Source organism: Hyla sarda, chromosome 11, assembly GCF_029499605.1.
Source record: "Hyla sarda isolate aHylSar1 chromosome 11, aHylSar1.hap1, whole genome shotgun sequence".
NCBI lineage: Eukaryota > Metazoa > Chordata > Amphibia > Anura > Hylidae > Hyla > Hyla sarda.
In genome coordinates, this window is record NC_079199.1 from 100,482,829 (window position 1) to 100,500,226 (window position 17,398).

Consider the following 17,398-nt stretch of genomic DNA (forward strand, 5'->3'; position numbering starts at 1 on the left):
CTCATATCTATCTGTCTCATATCTATCTATCTCATATCTATCTATCTATCTCATATCTATCTATCTATCTCATATCTATCTATCTCATATCTATCTATCTATCTCATATCTATATGTCTCATATCTATCTATCTCATATCTATCTATCTCACATCTATATATCTCATATCTATCTTATATCTATCTATCTCATATCTATCTATCTATCTCATATCTATCTATCTCATATCTATCTATCTATCTCATATCTATCTATCTATCTATCTCATATCTATCTATCTCATATCTATCTATCTCATATCTATCTATCTCATATCTAACTAGCTCATATCTATCTATCTATCTATCTCACATCTATGTATCTCATATCTATCTATCTTTATATCTAACTATTTATCTTTCCATTTATCTATGTATATCATATCTATCTCATATCTATCTATCTATCTCATATCTATCTATCTATCTCATATCTATCTATCCCATATCTATCTATCTCATATCTATCTCATATCTATCTATCTCATATCTATCTATATCATATCTATCTATCTATCTCTCCATCTCATATCTATCTATCTCATATCTAACTAGCTCATATCTATCTATCTCACATCTATGTATCTCATATCTATCTATCTTTATATCTAACTATATATCTTTCCATTTATCTATGTATATCATATCTATCTCATATCTATCTATCTATCTATCTCATATCTATCTATCCCATATCTATCTATATCATATCTATCTATCTATCTCTCCATCTCATATCTATCTATCTCCTGCTCAGGTACAACTGAAATAAAAAGTAAAAAAAACTGCTATGTCTTCCCTGATGTTAGAAAAATACTCTGTGCTGCTGTAGATATTGTCCTCCCATGATCTGCTGTCACCTCCTAATTGATTGCTTCCCCTGCTCCCGTCATGATGGCGCCCCTGTCCACACGGTGCCCTGACCTGACCGGACATCATCACATGATTATCACATGAGCCGACAGGTCGCTTCCCCTCAAAACTGTGATCCTGAATACTCTGGGGGGACACCTGGCGGCAGGTTACTCTTTGCAAGGAGGGAGTCACTATGGGAAGGAGGATTTGGACAGTGGAGATGGTGTTGAGACCCCAGGATACCACTACAGCTCCAATGGCTCCAACCAGTGAGCACATGTGATCCATCCCCCTTTTACCCCTCTTTAAAGGGGTACTCTGTTGCTAGACATCTTATCCCCTATCCACGGCCCCTCCATTAATGTCTATGGAGGGGGCGTGGCATGATATCACAAGGGGGGCATAACATGACATCACGACCACGGCCTCCCAAACCCATTGTTCTAAATATAATGTTCAGAACACCGGGTGTCTGCATAGAGATCGCGGGTGGCCCCCCTGTGATCAGACAACTTAACCTAGATGTCTAGCAATGGAGTGCCCCTTCAAGGCCGTGTTCACAAGGGCGTTTTATTTGCAGGACCACTATTAATTATCCACAATTTTTACAGCTATTTTCTAAAATGTCTGTAAAATTGAAACAGCCATTAGCGTAAAGTTATTCAGCACTTAAAGGGGTACTCCAGTGGAAAACAATTTTTTTTAAATCAACTGGTGCCAGAAAGTAAAAAAAATCTTAATCCTTCCGGAACTTATCAGCTGCTGTATGCTCCACACAAAGTTCTCTTCTTTTTAAATTTCCTTTCTGTCTGACCACAGTGCTTTCTGCTGACACCTCTGTCCATGTCAGGAACTGTCCAGAGCAGGAGAGGTTTGCTATGGGGATTTGCTCCTGCTCTGGACAGTTCCTGAGATGGGTCAGGCAAAAGAAATTCAAAAAGAAAAGAACTTCCTGTGGAGCATACAGCAGCTGATAAGTACTGGAAGGATTAAGATTTTTAAAGAGAAGCAATTTACAAATCTATTTAACTTTCTGGCACCAGTTGATTTAAAAAAATAGTTTTCCACTGGAGTACCCCTTTAAAAACGTGTCCCTGATCCTGTGGATCCTGTGGATGACCCCTTTAAAGTGTAGTGTCAGACATATGGAGCATTCAGTAAAGTCGCAAGTTAAACCAAAAGTTACAGGTTCTTTTTGTAAACATAGTTGTATACTGTAAAGTAAACATCACATAGTTACGGACGGGCGGTCAGGGGTGACGTGGGACTTTTTCAATTTTGTGCAACTTTTGGAAAGTCACAGATCCAAAAAATTCACACTGCCAACCATGCCCACTTTGCCCAGCAGACAAGCCCTCCGGCACGGATGGCGTAAATATTTTTGGTCTACATTGGCCATTTGTGCACAAGCCTTAGTTAGTGCCCCCCTCTGTGTTCCTCAGAGCTCTCAGCAGCTTCCACTAAGGAATAAACCTAGTCCTTCTAAGGCCTCAATCACACGGCGGAATTTCCGAATCCGGTGGAAAAATTCTGTAGCAGCAGAGTCCTATTATTTTAAATGAAATTCTGCTGCACCATGCACATGGTGGAATTTCCACGGTAGAAAATCTGCTGCGTAAATTCCATTATGGTCTTCCATTTTGGCCTCCCTAGAAAGGGGACATTTCAATTCTTTATGCAGAATCTTCTCTGAAATGCATTGCCGTCTATGGGGACAGTGTATTTCCGAGTGGTCCTAGTGCTGACATGTTCTGCCTGCGCCCACATTTTGTGGAATGTCAACCAGACACCAGAATGTCAACCCTACAGTTGAAGTGTATACCCCCCCTTCATGTGGCCTTGTCCCCTGGGGGCAGCCTTGGGTAGAGGTATGAACACTGGGACCCATATTGATCACAAAAACAGGGGAATGAATAGAGCAGCAGTCGATCATGCATGCTGTCACCCCCTTCTTGTGCCCGATGAGGATGCCAGCGTTCGGGCCCTACTAATCAATCAGATTATAAATGACATGTTATAATCGAGAACCCCTTTAATCACAAGTAGACAGAACAATACCCTTCTCTTCTTAAATACTTTATCGAGTCTACATCCTCTGACCTCATAAAATTCTCTCGGCTTCTGTCAACATTGTTTTTATCTTGTTACAATTCAGGGACATTGATTGTTTTTCCAGGAATTTCCAGGACAAGTAGGGAGACACCTAGGGACAGCTTTTTTTTAAACACAAATAAAATATAGAATACTTCATTTTTTAAACAAAGTACATTAGAAAGATTTTTTTTTATTTACCATAAGGAGTGCAATAGCAAAATTTGTTTTAATGACAGTGGCCATTTAAATATGGGTGGGGCTCCAACCTCTAGTACCCTCGCAAAACTGATAAGGAAGAGAGTACTGCACTGGTTTAGTTTAGTGAGTCCCATGCTGAGTGCTAGCAAGTGACGGCCCGCTCAGCCAATCCCCGACTGAGGCGGGACATCAATGGTGCAAGTGATTGGCTGAGCAGGCCGTCACTTGCATGCATCCAGAAAGGTACAGGAGATTGCGGGGGGTACCAGCGATTGGACTCACCGTGATCAGACACTCCTGTAGATAGGGAATAAGTGTCTATAAAGTTCAGTTTCCTTGAGTACTCCTTTAATATCAATTATAACTGTAATTGCTTCTCAATGAAAACAGTTCTGCATGCAAACACAAGGCAAAAATGTTAGCTTTTACTGGGAAAAAAGATCTTAACACTATCAAGAATATTAACCCATTAGTATTTCTATTCTTGCAAAGTACAGGTTAAGGGTTTTCTGTCTGGTGGGTAGACATTAACATCTCAGCAGAAGAGGCTCATCAGCCTCCTATGCTTATTTCTTTATTTAGTTCAACGTTGAGAACAAGAATCTTTCAGATCCACCTAAGCGTTTCCATAACAACAGAAGTCAGCGCGGTTCACATGAAAGATGGCGCGTCTAGTGTTCCTGTCTGACAATCCTGCTCCATTCATCCAAAAGCACCCACCATAGCCTTCAACTTTATAGGGGAACATTATCAGGAGATGTGATCTCCAGAAGAACCTGATGTCATTAAAGGGGTACTCCGCCCCTAGACATCTTATCCCCTATCCAAAGGATAGGGGATAAGATGTCTGATCGCGGGGGTCCTGCCACTGGGGACCCCTGCGATCTCGGCTGCAGCACCCCAGGCATCTGGTGCACGGAGCGAACTTCTGGATGACTGGTGATGCGGGGCGGAGGCTCGTCACATCACGGCCATGCCCCCTCAATGCAAGTCTATGGAAGGGGGCGTGACGGCCGCCACAAGCCTCCGGCGATTCGCCCGACACTCCAAACGAATGCCGGGTGCAGCAGGAAGATCGTGGTGGTTCCCAGCAGCAGGACCCACGCGATCAAACATCTTATCCCCTGTGCTTTGGATAGGGGATAAGATGTATTTGGCTGGAATACCCCTTTAACTACTGAGTTACCCAAATCTCCCATTGTCTACTGAGAGTCTGGATTCTAGTAACTTCTTTGTATATGTACATGGAATATTCTGGTATGTTCTTTAGGAAAATGTTGGTTGGATACAACTTTGCCTTGTAGGACTGGGGTTTAAATCTTGCCATGGTCAACAACATCTATATGGAGGTTGTGTGACCACCCTACACTTTTCACTCTGGTTTGTTCCCACACTTCACACTGCTTCCTATGACATTGTTTCTTGTCCAGTCTACTTGACCTCTCACATCACCTTTCGCACTCCATTCAGCAACCTGAGGCAACTGAGGCAACGGTATGCCCCCCCCCATACAGCTCTATGTGAGAGGCGGGGATGCACGAATGCTGCACCTCCACCTCTCGCATAGAGATACATGGAGAGGGCTTGTCGGCCGCGGCCTCTGCGTGGCAGAACCGGGGCCCCATACAGGAGATTGTGGGGGGGACCCCCCTGCGTAATTAGACACTTATCCCCTATCCTTCTACCTCTTCTGCCTTGAAGTTTTCTACGTTATGTATTAAATGTGGCAGAAAATAACAAAGGGTCTGGCTTGGTTTCTTTTGAGTATGTGTCATATTTTTGGGGTACATTAACTAGTGCCCCATTTGAACAGTTTGTTTGTATTGATAAACACTGAGAAATCTGGGGGTCATACCTAAGACTTATACAGGAAAAGCCAAGAATAGTGTAATAACGTGGTAAGCCATCCAGTGAGGAAAAGAACTGCACAATGACTTGAGGCCTCCATCTTATATCAGGGACAATGAGTAATAGAGACACATTTTTACCCAAGACTACCATATTAAATCAATGGTAACCCCATCCCAACCCCAAAACCTTAGCTGAGAGCGCTCACGAACTGTTCAATATAACTCACCCAACGGCCATCTTCGTAACCTACGCAGCTTAACAACTGGGTGAGAATACACAAAGACTCCTCCTTTACCCCTACTACATTTCACAGGCTGACTACCTCTAACCAAAAGTCAGCCATATGACATCTCATGCTGAATGTACTTCTCCACCAACTGCTGAACCCTCCCACATACTGCACTACCCTCTAAGATGCCATTTCCAAGCAAACTATTGGACACATACCAAGAATATGAACATCTCTCTTCATTACCTTTATTTTTAAATTAGATAATTTTTATTAAAGTTTTTTTTTCATGTTAAACAAGGTACACACAACATAGAAAAACCACCCACACACAAAATTTGCCCCCCCCCCCCCCCACAAACAAAACAATCCCTTGTACACCATATGCTGAAGCCAACACAGTTGACCCATCATGCGAGTAAAGGTGGGGCGAGCAACATCAAGAATCTAGACAGCACTCAGAAAGACCACTTGACATACAGGTACATCAGGCACACCCAGCACACATAAAGAGAAAGTGCAAAGAACAAAACACAAAATAAAGAAGACAGCCAATGTATACAGAGAAGTAGGACTGGTATCCCCAAACAAGGCGAAGCCCCCCCTCCACACCCAGGCCCATCCACCAACAAAGCACCCCCTCAAGGATGACCCAAACCCAAGTTATGTACACGTACCCAAGGTCCCCATATTGCTTGAAACTTGCGAGTAGCCTTGCGCTTCTTGTAGAGACCCCTTTCTAAACAGACAGTGAGGGAGACCCGGGTAGCAGATCAGCAATAGTTGGAGGGCTAGCCCAGATCCAGTACTGGGCAATTAGTTTCCTAGCTTGATAAAACACATGCAATACCCCAATTTCAACCCCAGAAGGCTCTGAATCACAACCTATAAGACCAAGGAGACATGTCATTCCCTCCCACAAGTAGAACCAGAATTCTAGGCTTACCTAGTAGTTGTGCAAAGTTGATCAACTCACACACCATCTTGGTCCACATCATGTCTTTGTATCCACACAAGTGTTAGTCCACTGGATCCTTAGTGAAGATGTGATCTACCATAAGTTCTCTGGGCCCAATACGTCTAAGAATGGTGCACCGTCCAAGTTTACTCCTGATAATCGATAGGACAAATTAAAAAAAGATATATCAATGGCCCCATCAATGGGCTATCTTGTCAATACTGGCCAAAACCAATAAAAACCTCTTTACCACTCACCAATTTTGATGACCACAACAATATATTGACCACCTTCACCTCAAACACCAGCTCTCCATCTAGCTTCAAAGTAGGGCCAACATAAATCGCTGTCTAGAGTTGCCAAACACTCTTAGACCTTTCAGCTCTTATTGAATGCCTAATAATGCAGAGCTGGAATCTGGATGGTCCTCTATCTTGAACCAGAAGGCCAAGACAGGCACACCCATGCCGGCAGTATGATTCTACCAAATGTACCACAACACATCTTCCCCAGGCATTCCCACCATGTTTAGTCAACCTCCACAAATTTAATTCCATGCCTTCATTTGTTGGAGCCAAAGATTAAAAAAACAACTCCAACATTACAGTTCAACTACAGATGAAAGAGGGAAAGGAAAGATAGGGGATAAGATGTCTGATCGTAGGGGTCCTGCCGCTGGGGCCCCCCGCGATCTCCCTGCTGACCCCTGCGTTTGTTTAAAGCATTGGGTGCAGCACCGGAGGCTCGTGACGTCGCCCCCTCGTAACGTCACAGCCACACACCCCTCAATGCAAGTCCATAGACTTGCATTGAGGGGCATGACCATGACGTCATGAGCGGGGTGTGACCGTGACGTCACGAGCCTCAGCCCCGCAGTCATCCAGCACGGAGTGAAGTTTGCTCCGTGCACCGGATGTCTGGGTTGCCGCAGCCAAGATCACGGGGGTCCCCAGCTGCGGGACCCCTGCGATCAGACATCTTATCCTTTGAATAGGGGATAAAATGTCTAGAGGCAGACTACCCCTTTATTTCTCCTTCCTATATGTGAACTGCCATGTATATAGGAAAAAGATCAAAAAAGGAAAGATACTGTACCTAAGAATCAGACAGACCTCCCACAGTTCAAACACATATTATTCTATGGCTGTAATTGTTACAAACATAAAATTAGATGTCAGGCCTGTTCACATTAAGAAAAATCAAGGCAAAGTTTGGGAGGAATGTGCATCAGTCTCCCATTGAATTCAATGGGTTTTCTTTTGGATTTAAATTCTGGTAGAAGATTGATCATATAGTATTTAGTCTCTCACTGGAATCCTTTAGTGAAAGCCCATAAGTCAATGGGATTTTTATTTCCGGTGTTATTACCATGGCAAATTTTGTGGAAAATAAGCGCTGATTCAGCATAATTTCTGCTCCAATTACTATGGAGCAAGAAGGACGCAGATTCACAGAGCAATTCAGCGAGGACATTATATGTGCTGAAGTTCCATGGTGTGAACATACCCTAGGGCTCAAAATACATGTGTAAATACAGTCATATGTTGGCCCATAAATGGCATCCCAGTCTCAGCAGCCATTTTTTGGGGCTATAACTTTTGTTGTAGACCAAAAACCTGTCTGAAAATACAGTAAAAAAATAAAAAAAGCAAAATTTAAAAATTACATAAAAACAGTAAAAAAAAACTGTATGCGCTTAGCCTAACCGTGCCATGTGGTAATGTCAGGATGTCTTGAACCAATGGCTATAATGAGTGTCACTTTGTTACTGCAGAGAAAAGATCCCATATATGAGAACCACATTAACCCAGGAGGGAAAGGGTTAAAAAGTTGGAGGAAGATTCCGCTGCAAGATACCTTAATTGTGAATACAGGATGCAAATTATAGAGGAGGGAAATTTTAAAATTACTATGGAAACCTGGTGGTTCCAGAAGGGAGCCCCATGGTGAAGGGACTGACCTTACGCTCTTTTTATCTCTAATTCAAGGGACTTTGGTGTTCTTTGCATATATGAATTGTTTGAACAATCCTTAATGTGGGATCGGATGCTTAAAAAATTCCAGATTTATTGCAGTTGTCTGATCTAAACCTGGAATGAAAACAATGAATGAAAAGAAAATACAAAAAAAGGGGAAATAAAAAAATAAATAACATTCAATTAAGTTTCAGATTGAGGCCTTTCTTAGGCCTTGTTGTAATCTTCCCCATTCTCTCCATTGCTTTGCTGCATCATAGGAGCAGAGGAACAGAAATAAGAGTGGTGTCGGAGCCTTTACATACTAGACGCCTAATGGACCCCACTGACTGTCATGTTTTACCTAATGGAACCTCTGACGCAGATGTGCACACAGCCCTAAACTGGCCAAACCAACTGATTTTAACGGGTTTGGCCAACCATCTAAGGTTTTTTTCACACTGCCATTGCGCCCCGTTGAGAACGGCCATCAAACTCTTTTTTGGGGGGGGAGCTGTCATTTTGAAGGGGCACAACGTGCAACAGACGGTCCTGATGGACCCCATTATAGTCAATGGGGTACGTCGGGCGCCGCTGTTTTTTAGCGGGAGTAGCGGGAGGGAAAGACAATACAAGCAGTATTTTTTCTCCCCAGCAGCCTCAATGGCCGTCACACAACCGGGTGACAAGGGTAGTGTGAAAGGGGCCTAACTCTAACTGTGCCTCCATACTGTACCTGAATGTAAGCTGAATTTTAACATACCTGATCCCTTTGTTCTAGGGATGATAAGCCACTGCTAAAGGGGTCAGTTAGAGTTTTCTGTCGGACAGGAAGTCAATTTATATATCACAGGTGGTGATGTTGCCTCCATACTTCTCTGGGGGATTTTGGTCTGGCATCAATCTCTCAAGTCTATCTTTTGTCTTTTGCAAGAGGACTTTTTCTTAAAGGGTTACTCCACCCGTAGACATCTTATCCCCTATCCAAAGGATAGGAGATAAGATGTCTGATCGTGGGCGTCCTGCAGCTGGGACCCCCGCAATCTCTGTGCAGCACCCAGAGTTCGCTTTTAACGCTGCGTGACGGCAGCGGGGGTCATGAAGTAACAAACATGCCTCTTGTGACACCACACCATGCCCCCTCAAATGGAGGGGGCGTGCAAATGGTCAAGCAAATATAACAGTGAACAGTGGTGACAGTGAAGTTCCCCATAGGAAACGTATTAACTGCCATATTGGGTCACTCAGCTTTCCCAGGGCTAAATGGAGGCTAATGAGAAGTAACCAGTCATCACTTACCATACTATATGCCATATTGGTCCTTCAATAGTGGCAGAAGTAGTCGCCATTGTGGTGACCCGGTACAGGAGTTGTACCCCCTGTACCCTAGCTGCCCTGTCAGTTGTCATGTGATTGTAACCTAGTGAGATATCAGTGACCATGTGACCTAAGGGTGACCTATGGGACCCCTCCTAGTCTCCCCCATATAAGCCCTTGCAGGAGCTAGTTCTCTATCTTGAGTCTTAGCTGAAGTCCACTGCAGTCAAGTCCTAAGAGGCCTCAAGTCAGTCAAGAATCCACAAGTCTATAAATAAGCTACAATCAGGGTATAGTCAGTCCCAGTCAAGTCAGTCAAAGCCATCTTATATCAAGTCAGAGTGGCCTGCACCAAAACTGTCCAAGTCCACTGTAAGTCCCAGCATTCCCTAAAGTCTCTGAAGTCACTGGTCACCTCCGTGGGCCTGGCTAAGCTGTATAGACTATTTCCCCTGTCTAACTAAGTAAAGCTACCGTTGTTCCGTAACTTGGCGTCGGAGTCATTATAGCCCCCGTGTCTAGCCCAGCATCCAACGGTATACCTTCAGGTGGTATTGAGGATAAACCATGCCCTGGCATCACGAATACAAGGGGTTAATGCCATCTGCCCCTAGGGTAATTCCATCTGCCCTGCATCACACCCTCTACCACACCATATTTTACCCATCAGCCACCTGGAGAAAATTGTTTTACTCCTCAAATAAACAAACAAAAAAAGATGAATAAGAATACAGTATAAATGAAACAATTTGGGGGGGCCGGGGGGGGGGCAGTATTACACTGCGCCATTGTTTGAATTCAACTTCAAATTACCGGCGACCGTGCAACCCAGTGTCAAAATACCGCAATTTACAAGTCGTTTTTTATTCATTTTATGACAAAGAACAATCCCGGAATGCAAAATAAACTGTTATTTTACCTAAGAGGACGGGATTCAAAGATCTTTTATAGCCACAGAGAAAAAAAAATGTCTTTCTTTTTTAAACTGAAGTCAGTCTGTGGCGATATGAGCGAAAAAGAGGGAAAAAATACTTTTGTTTCTTACAATAAAGCCTGGAAATTAGCATTGAAATCGTCCCTATGTATTTCCTCCGTGAATGAAGCCCTTAATGTTTACTTACCCATAATTACCGATTCTTTTATATAATTTTGGTTTATTGTCATGGAAACTCTGCCACAATTTCCTACTCATGTTAATTGCGTAGTTCACCAGCTTAATCACCAGCTTTTCACTTTGGGCGCTGTGTCCTGCTACCTAAGTGCTTGGATTTTACTAAGGGATAAGCGAACAGCTATTCGACTAAATGATTGATAGAAGTTTAGTTATCCAACGAGACCGCTAAACCCACTTTATAAATAAACAAGCCTAATAAAATAATAAAAAATGTAAAAAGAAAGAAAACAAAAAAGAGAAAAAATAAAAAAAAAACTGGCTCAAGACAAGTGGAAAATTGCAGGTGACTTGCAGTGGTTGTGTTTGTATGGGTTGTCAATCACCTGTGTCACCCGTGGCCCAAAAACATTTTGTTTTCAAGAAAAGAATGAATATTTCCGGTTTGTTATCATTTCTAAATATGTCAGAGGGTTCGCATTATAACACGAATTCTTAGAATAATATAATGTTTGGGATCACCCCATACTTTCAGAACATTTTAGACCAGTGTTTCCTAACCAGTGTGTTATTAGCTGTTGTAAAATTACAACTCCCAGCATGCCCGGACAGCCGTTGGAGAAGGAAAAGACACAGGGGGAACAAGGGTGGAATGAAGAGACACGGGGGGACAAGGGGGAGAATGAAGTAGTACAGAGGGTGATGGAGGGGGGGTAATGAAGTGGCATAGGGTGGAATCAAGGTGGAGAATAAAAGGACACGGGGACAAGGTGGGGGCAAATGAAGTGACACGGGGGGGGGGATGAAGTGACACAAGGAGAAAAGGGGGAGAATTAAGTCACATAAGGGGGAGCAAAAGGAGAATTAAGTGACACCAGGGACAAGGGGGAGAATGAAGTGACACGGGGGGGGGGGCAAGTGGGAGAATGAAATAACACGGAGGGACAAAAGGGGGAATGAAGTGGTACAGGGGTGATAAAGGGGAGGGTAATGAAGTGGCATAGGGTGGGATGAATGGGGATAATGAAGTGACATGGGGGTAAGGGGGAGAATGAAGTGACACATGGGAAAAGGGGGGGGGTATTATAGTGGCTCAGGGGGAACAAAGGGGGGAATGAAGTGGTACAGGGGATGATGAAAGGGTGTAATGAAGTGACAAAGGGGGAAATTAAGGGACACGGGGGAACAAGGGGGTGAAGTGACACGGGGACAAGGGGAAGAATGAAGTGACACGGAGGAACAAGGGGGAGAATGAAGTGACATGGGGGGGACAAGGGGGAGAATGAAGTCACATAAGGGGGAGCAAGGGGAGAATTAAGTGACACAGGGACAAGGGGGAGAATTAAGTGACTGGGGGGGGTACAAGGGGGGAATGAAGTAGTACAGGGGTTGATGGAGGGGGTAATGAACTGGCATAGGGTGAGATCAAGGGGGAGAATAAGGTGATACAGGGGGGACAAGGAGGGTGGCGAATGAAGTGACATGGAGGGGGAAATGGGGAGAATGAAGTGACAAGGGGGGACAAGTGGGGAATGAAGTGGCACAGGGGGAATTAGGGGGGTGATGTAGTACAGGGCGGATCAAGGGAGAGAAAAAAGTCACAAAAGAGGTGATGAAGGGGTAATGAAAAACACAGAGGGGGGTGAAGGGGGTGATAAAATCGCACAGAGGGTGATCAAGTGGGGAATGAAGTGGCACAGGGGGGTAGCAGCCACATTTGTAATGATGATACTGGTATCATGCTGAGCGCATGTGCAATTGGCGATACGGTAAGGGGTATGTCACTAAACTATGCACGTCTGAAAAGGGAGTCACCAACATGAAAAGTTTGTAAAGCTGTGCTCTAAGGGCTCATTCACATCACCAGTGTGCCCTATGCTTCATGTATGTCAGCAGTCTGTCAAAATGGGATGTCAAAGTATAAAGTTAATAAAACGGATAGGGGATAAGTGTTTGATCATGGGTGGTACAACTGCTAGGACCCCCACGATCACACACATCCCCAGAATGGAGCCCATCCCCTACCATTGAGTTCTCTGTCCCCCACCTTCTGAAATATACTGGTCTCAGCAGTTATAGCCCGCTAAGCCAATCAGCATCTGCGGCAGGACAACACTGCGGCCGGTGATTGGCTGATTGGCTTTGCATGGCCAATTGTACTTTGTTATGACAACTATTATTTTACCAAAAAATGTACGGCGACACAAAGATTAAATTATTGCTGGAATATGATTAAAATGGTTACATGCTTTTGTATTATTTTCTATCCATGGTTACACGCTTTTCTATTAACTTACTGCTTTAAAAAAAAAAAAAAGTTAAACTATTTTAACAAAAAAGCATGCTTAAAATGTCCCTTCTCTAACCCCTATAATACATTTTTCCATATACAGGGCTGTATGATTGCTCATTTTATGCACCAAGATCTGTAGTGTTACCACTTTTGCTCATATCAGATTTTTTGATCACTTTTTATTCCATTTTGTTGGGGATGTGATGTGATCAAAAATCAGCAGTTGTGGCAGTTGTGGACTTATATAACCAAATATGTTGTTGTTGTTGTTGTTTTCTTTTTTCTTTTTTTTGTAAAATGGAAAAAGCAGGGTAACTTAATTTTTTTATTGGGGAAGGGGTTTATTTATATTTTAAAAAGCATATATATATATATATATATATATATATATATATTATTATTTTTTTTTTTTATTTTTTTTTTTACTGACTTATTTTTTAACTTCCCATAGGGGTTATTTATAGCAATTACTTAGTACTATTACTGTTCAGTGTTATGCATTGGCATAGCACTGATCAGTAATATTGGCAATCCATTTGTACCTGCCTGTGTGGGCAGACTAAACGAGAAGATCCCTGGAGGGACACGTTAAGGACAAGGTAAGGGGACCTCCGGCCACTATTTTCACTCATCGGCCCCTGGCCCTGGTCCAATGAGTATATCTCAACCCAAGGGGCTTTAGATGCCATGAACACTACTGATCACAGCATCTAAAGGGTTAATTGAGAACATTAGCGTGATTCTGCCCTCTATGAAGCATCTATGTCGATAGTGTAGTAAAGGAGTTAAAGGGGGTTGTCTGAAAAACTTCTTTTTTATAAAAGTGACCAGGCTGGGATAAAAAAGTAAACAAAAACTTGTCCTTACCTGCTGCACCCCAACCCCCCCCCCCCCCCCCCCCCAATGTTATTTGATGATGTCCGGTTCCTACTGCTCCGCACATTCTGGTTCCCTCTGGACACAAGGGAGTGTCTGCTCAGCCAATCACTAGCCATGACCCGCCCTCTGACAGTGATTGGCTATGTTACCACTTTCTTGTGATGAGATCGAGATCTGGAAGTGCTGAAAAGATAGGACTGGGCGCTGAGGGAACAGCTGCAGAAGGGGATCGGTGGTAGGTAAGTACAATTTTGTTGGTTTGTTTTTCAATCTCAGCCTGGCCATTGTAAAGATTGTAAAGATAAGAAATCTAAAAATAAGTTTCTGGACAATCCCTTTAATGTCTCTATCTCTCTATTTCTGGTAGTCTATAGGAAAAAAGAAGTACTGCAAAGATCCCTGGTGGTCTAGGCCAGAGAAGGGATATATAATCAACATCCCATTTGATGTACAGAAGAATAACTCCCACCATGTTTTGTTGTGATTATTACCATCATACCTGTTTGTCTAAAGCAGAGTAGGGGTTATTGTTTGTATACCTGATAGTTTGGTCCAGTGTAAAAGTTAATGATACAACCTCTGGAGGTCTGCATTGTGGTCTACGGTAGACGACTGGTTTATGTCATGTAGTTGTTTGAGATAAAGAAACGGTTAATGGCAAAATTCCTAGTAGCCTAAGTCAGAGAATGTGTGGATGTTAAAATCCCTGGTGGTCTAGGGCAGTGTACAGATTCATCCTTTTTACTTGATATCAAGTAAATATCAAGTGACGGCCATCTCGCTACCTCCCATAGACTTGCATTGAGGGGGTGTGGCCTTGACATCACGAGTGGGGCGTGGCCGTGACATCACAAGCCTCCAGCGCTGCACCGAATGCCCTAAATGAACACCGGGTGCAGCAGGGAAATCGCCCTGCATTGCCAGTCATCCAAAGTTTGCTCCGTGCACTGGTTGTCTGGGGAGCCGCAGCCGAGATTGCAGAGGTCCCCAGCGGTGGGACCCCCTTGATCAGACATCTGATCCCCTATCCTTTGGATAGGGGATAAGATGTTTAGGGGCGGAGTACCCCTTTAAAGGGAATAACCTTAACAATGCTGGACTAGAGAACTGTATTTTTCTTCTTTATCTTAACGCTACCGCATAATTTATCTAATATGATCCATAGTGAGAGCGTCATAAGACATATATGGTGACAAATCATTTGTTTGCGACATATGGAAATCTGATACATTTGTTGCGAATTTCATGTTGGAAATTTTTTTCTGCCGATGGAACATTATTAGAAATCTAGCACAGTTCAGCGGCTCTGGCATTTAGCACTTTGAAAACAAAAGCCTAAACAAACCAATAAAATAATTTGATCCTTATTTCTAATTGGAATCCTACTTTAAGAATTATGTCCAAAATCAAAGTAAAATACTGTCCGAGATAAAGATTTATCAGATTTTTTTCAAACCAATCAATTTTTTTAAAATTCAGTATAGCAATTGATTCTGTTATAAACCCAGTTTATGTGTGAGATTGAGATAAAAATTTTACCTAATTTTCTTTTTTTCATATTTGTAAGAAAAATTTAAAAAATGCTAATTTTTTTTTAATTATGATTATTATTTTAAATGTAATTCAATATTGTGTAATTGTGTTACTTAAAAAAATACCAACTTAAAAATAAATAATAATAATAATTTTTTATTTTTTTTTTAATAGCAGAACCCCACAAAACAATTAACCCATCCCAAATCCAAATAGATAGACCCTATGTTTTCTGTAAGCCTGTATCACCCTTTCAATAGTGCCTAAGGGATATTCAAATATATAACCGCATTTAAATTTTCAAGTATGTATATGGGTGGTCCTCCAATTCCGAACTCTTTTTTAATTTAAAATAAAATTTAATTTATGCCACAAACAACATGTATAACATGTATCCGAATTGTGTGGCCCCGGGATATGGTAACCGGTAGTGACTACAAAGTCTTAGAAGAGGTGAAGCCAATGTTTATTCTTTTACATATAATTTCTATAGTATACACAAGTGGCCGGGTGTTCGGAACTCGATAAAGCCTTCAAGAAAATTCCTTGATCATGACGTAACTGTTGTTAGTTGGAAGTTGCTATAAAGGCGCAAGCACTAGACCCCCCCCCCTTCCATAATAAAAACTTAGCTGTCAGCCTGGACAAGTCTGTGAAAAGATGAATTGTTTAAGGTCAGACACAAATAAAATTTAAATAAAAAAGCCGGGGAATGAGATGTTGGGGGCCAACAAAGGGGGATTGATAGAGTTAGGGGAAACAGAAGCTCAGCAGAGTTAAAATTCCGACAGAGGACTGAAGCTGCTGTCTAGACTCTTATTCATCCGTCACCCCCCGATTGTCCAAAGGCCGCTATTGTCTTAATTAGCCATCTTGGCCACTAGGATGTAGACCTCTCCTTCACCACAATACACCAGAAAACAGATGCAGACATCCACCCCGAGCCGAAAACACGCTCCAAGAACCCAAGGGAATCTGAGGCCTTGTTCGGAGGCATGAGAAAATGAGTGTTGCCTTAGGAAAATAAAAAAAGGATTAGCAAAATGTATATAGTCAAATAAAAGGGACACCGGAGCAAATAGTTGGATCCCATCAAATTGCGTTGTAATTGCCGAGCAAATGGAGTTTTGATGACCACAGCGGACTAGTCATTTTAGTTAGCGCTTTATTTGCTAAATTATTTATTAAGTGCCTCTGTGTTTTTTTAATAAATTTTTGAAGGAAAAAACCATCGCCGCGTCGGGATAATTTATGTTGATCTGTTTTCTGTTGAGCAGGATAAGACAACTTTAGAGTTTGTTAAAGGCTGAGAAAAAAAAGACATAAAAAAGAAACCCCCCATAATATTTTTGTAATTTTGTTATGTAATCAATAAAAAATTTTTTTTAGTGTATGTCTTTGTTGATAGTTTAAAGGCACCAACTAAGGAACTAACAAAAAAGTTCAATATTGGTTTTCCAAAAACACTCCCTCTATGTGAATACATTAATCCCCAAAACTCTGAAGTACCTGTTTTGGTCTTATCAGAAGTACCTCATACCTTATCTGAAGTACTTGTTTTGGTCTTTTTTTATGTTTAGTTATGATTTATTTATTTATTTAAATTTTGTGTAGTACAAATAAAGAAGTAAATAAAACCCAGAAAACTCCTATAGATCTGTAATAGTTTTATATTTTTGGTACTACTCTGCACTTTTTCCTCATATAAATTTGAGGAGTATGGGTGAGGGTTTTGGGGTGTTAAGGAATCAAAAATAGTTTTTTGCTTTTGGGACAATTTTTGGTCCTATCAATCCATATTTTTGACATTTCGGACGGCCAGAGAGAACTAATATGGCCATTAGTTGAATTAAATGAGCTGAATTATTAAAAGTAAAAATCTACATATATATATCTACAGCATAAATTGACATTGTTTATATAACTTACGGCCCATTCCCACTATGGAGTTTCCAGCTAGAGATTTTGCGGGAGGAGATTCTGTGTACAGTGGGCACTATGACCGTACAGACATGCGCCAAACCCATTGACGGCAAACTGTTTATTCTTTTGGCAGAGTACAGAATCCAGAATTTCCATTGTGAAA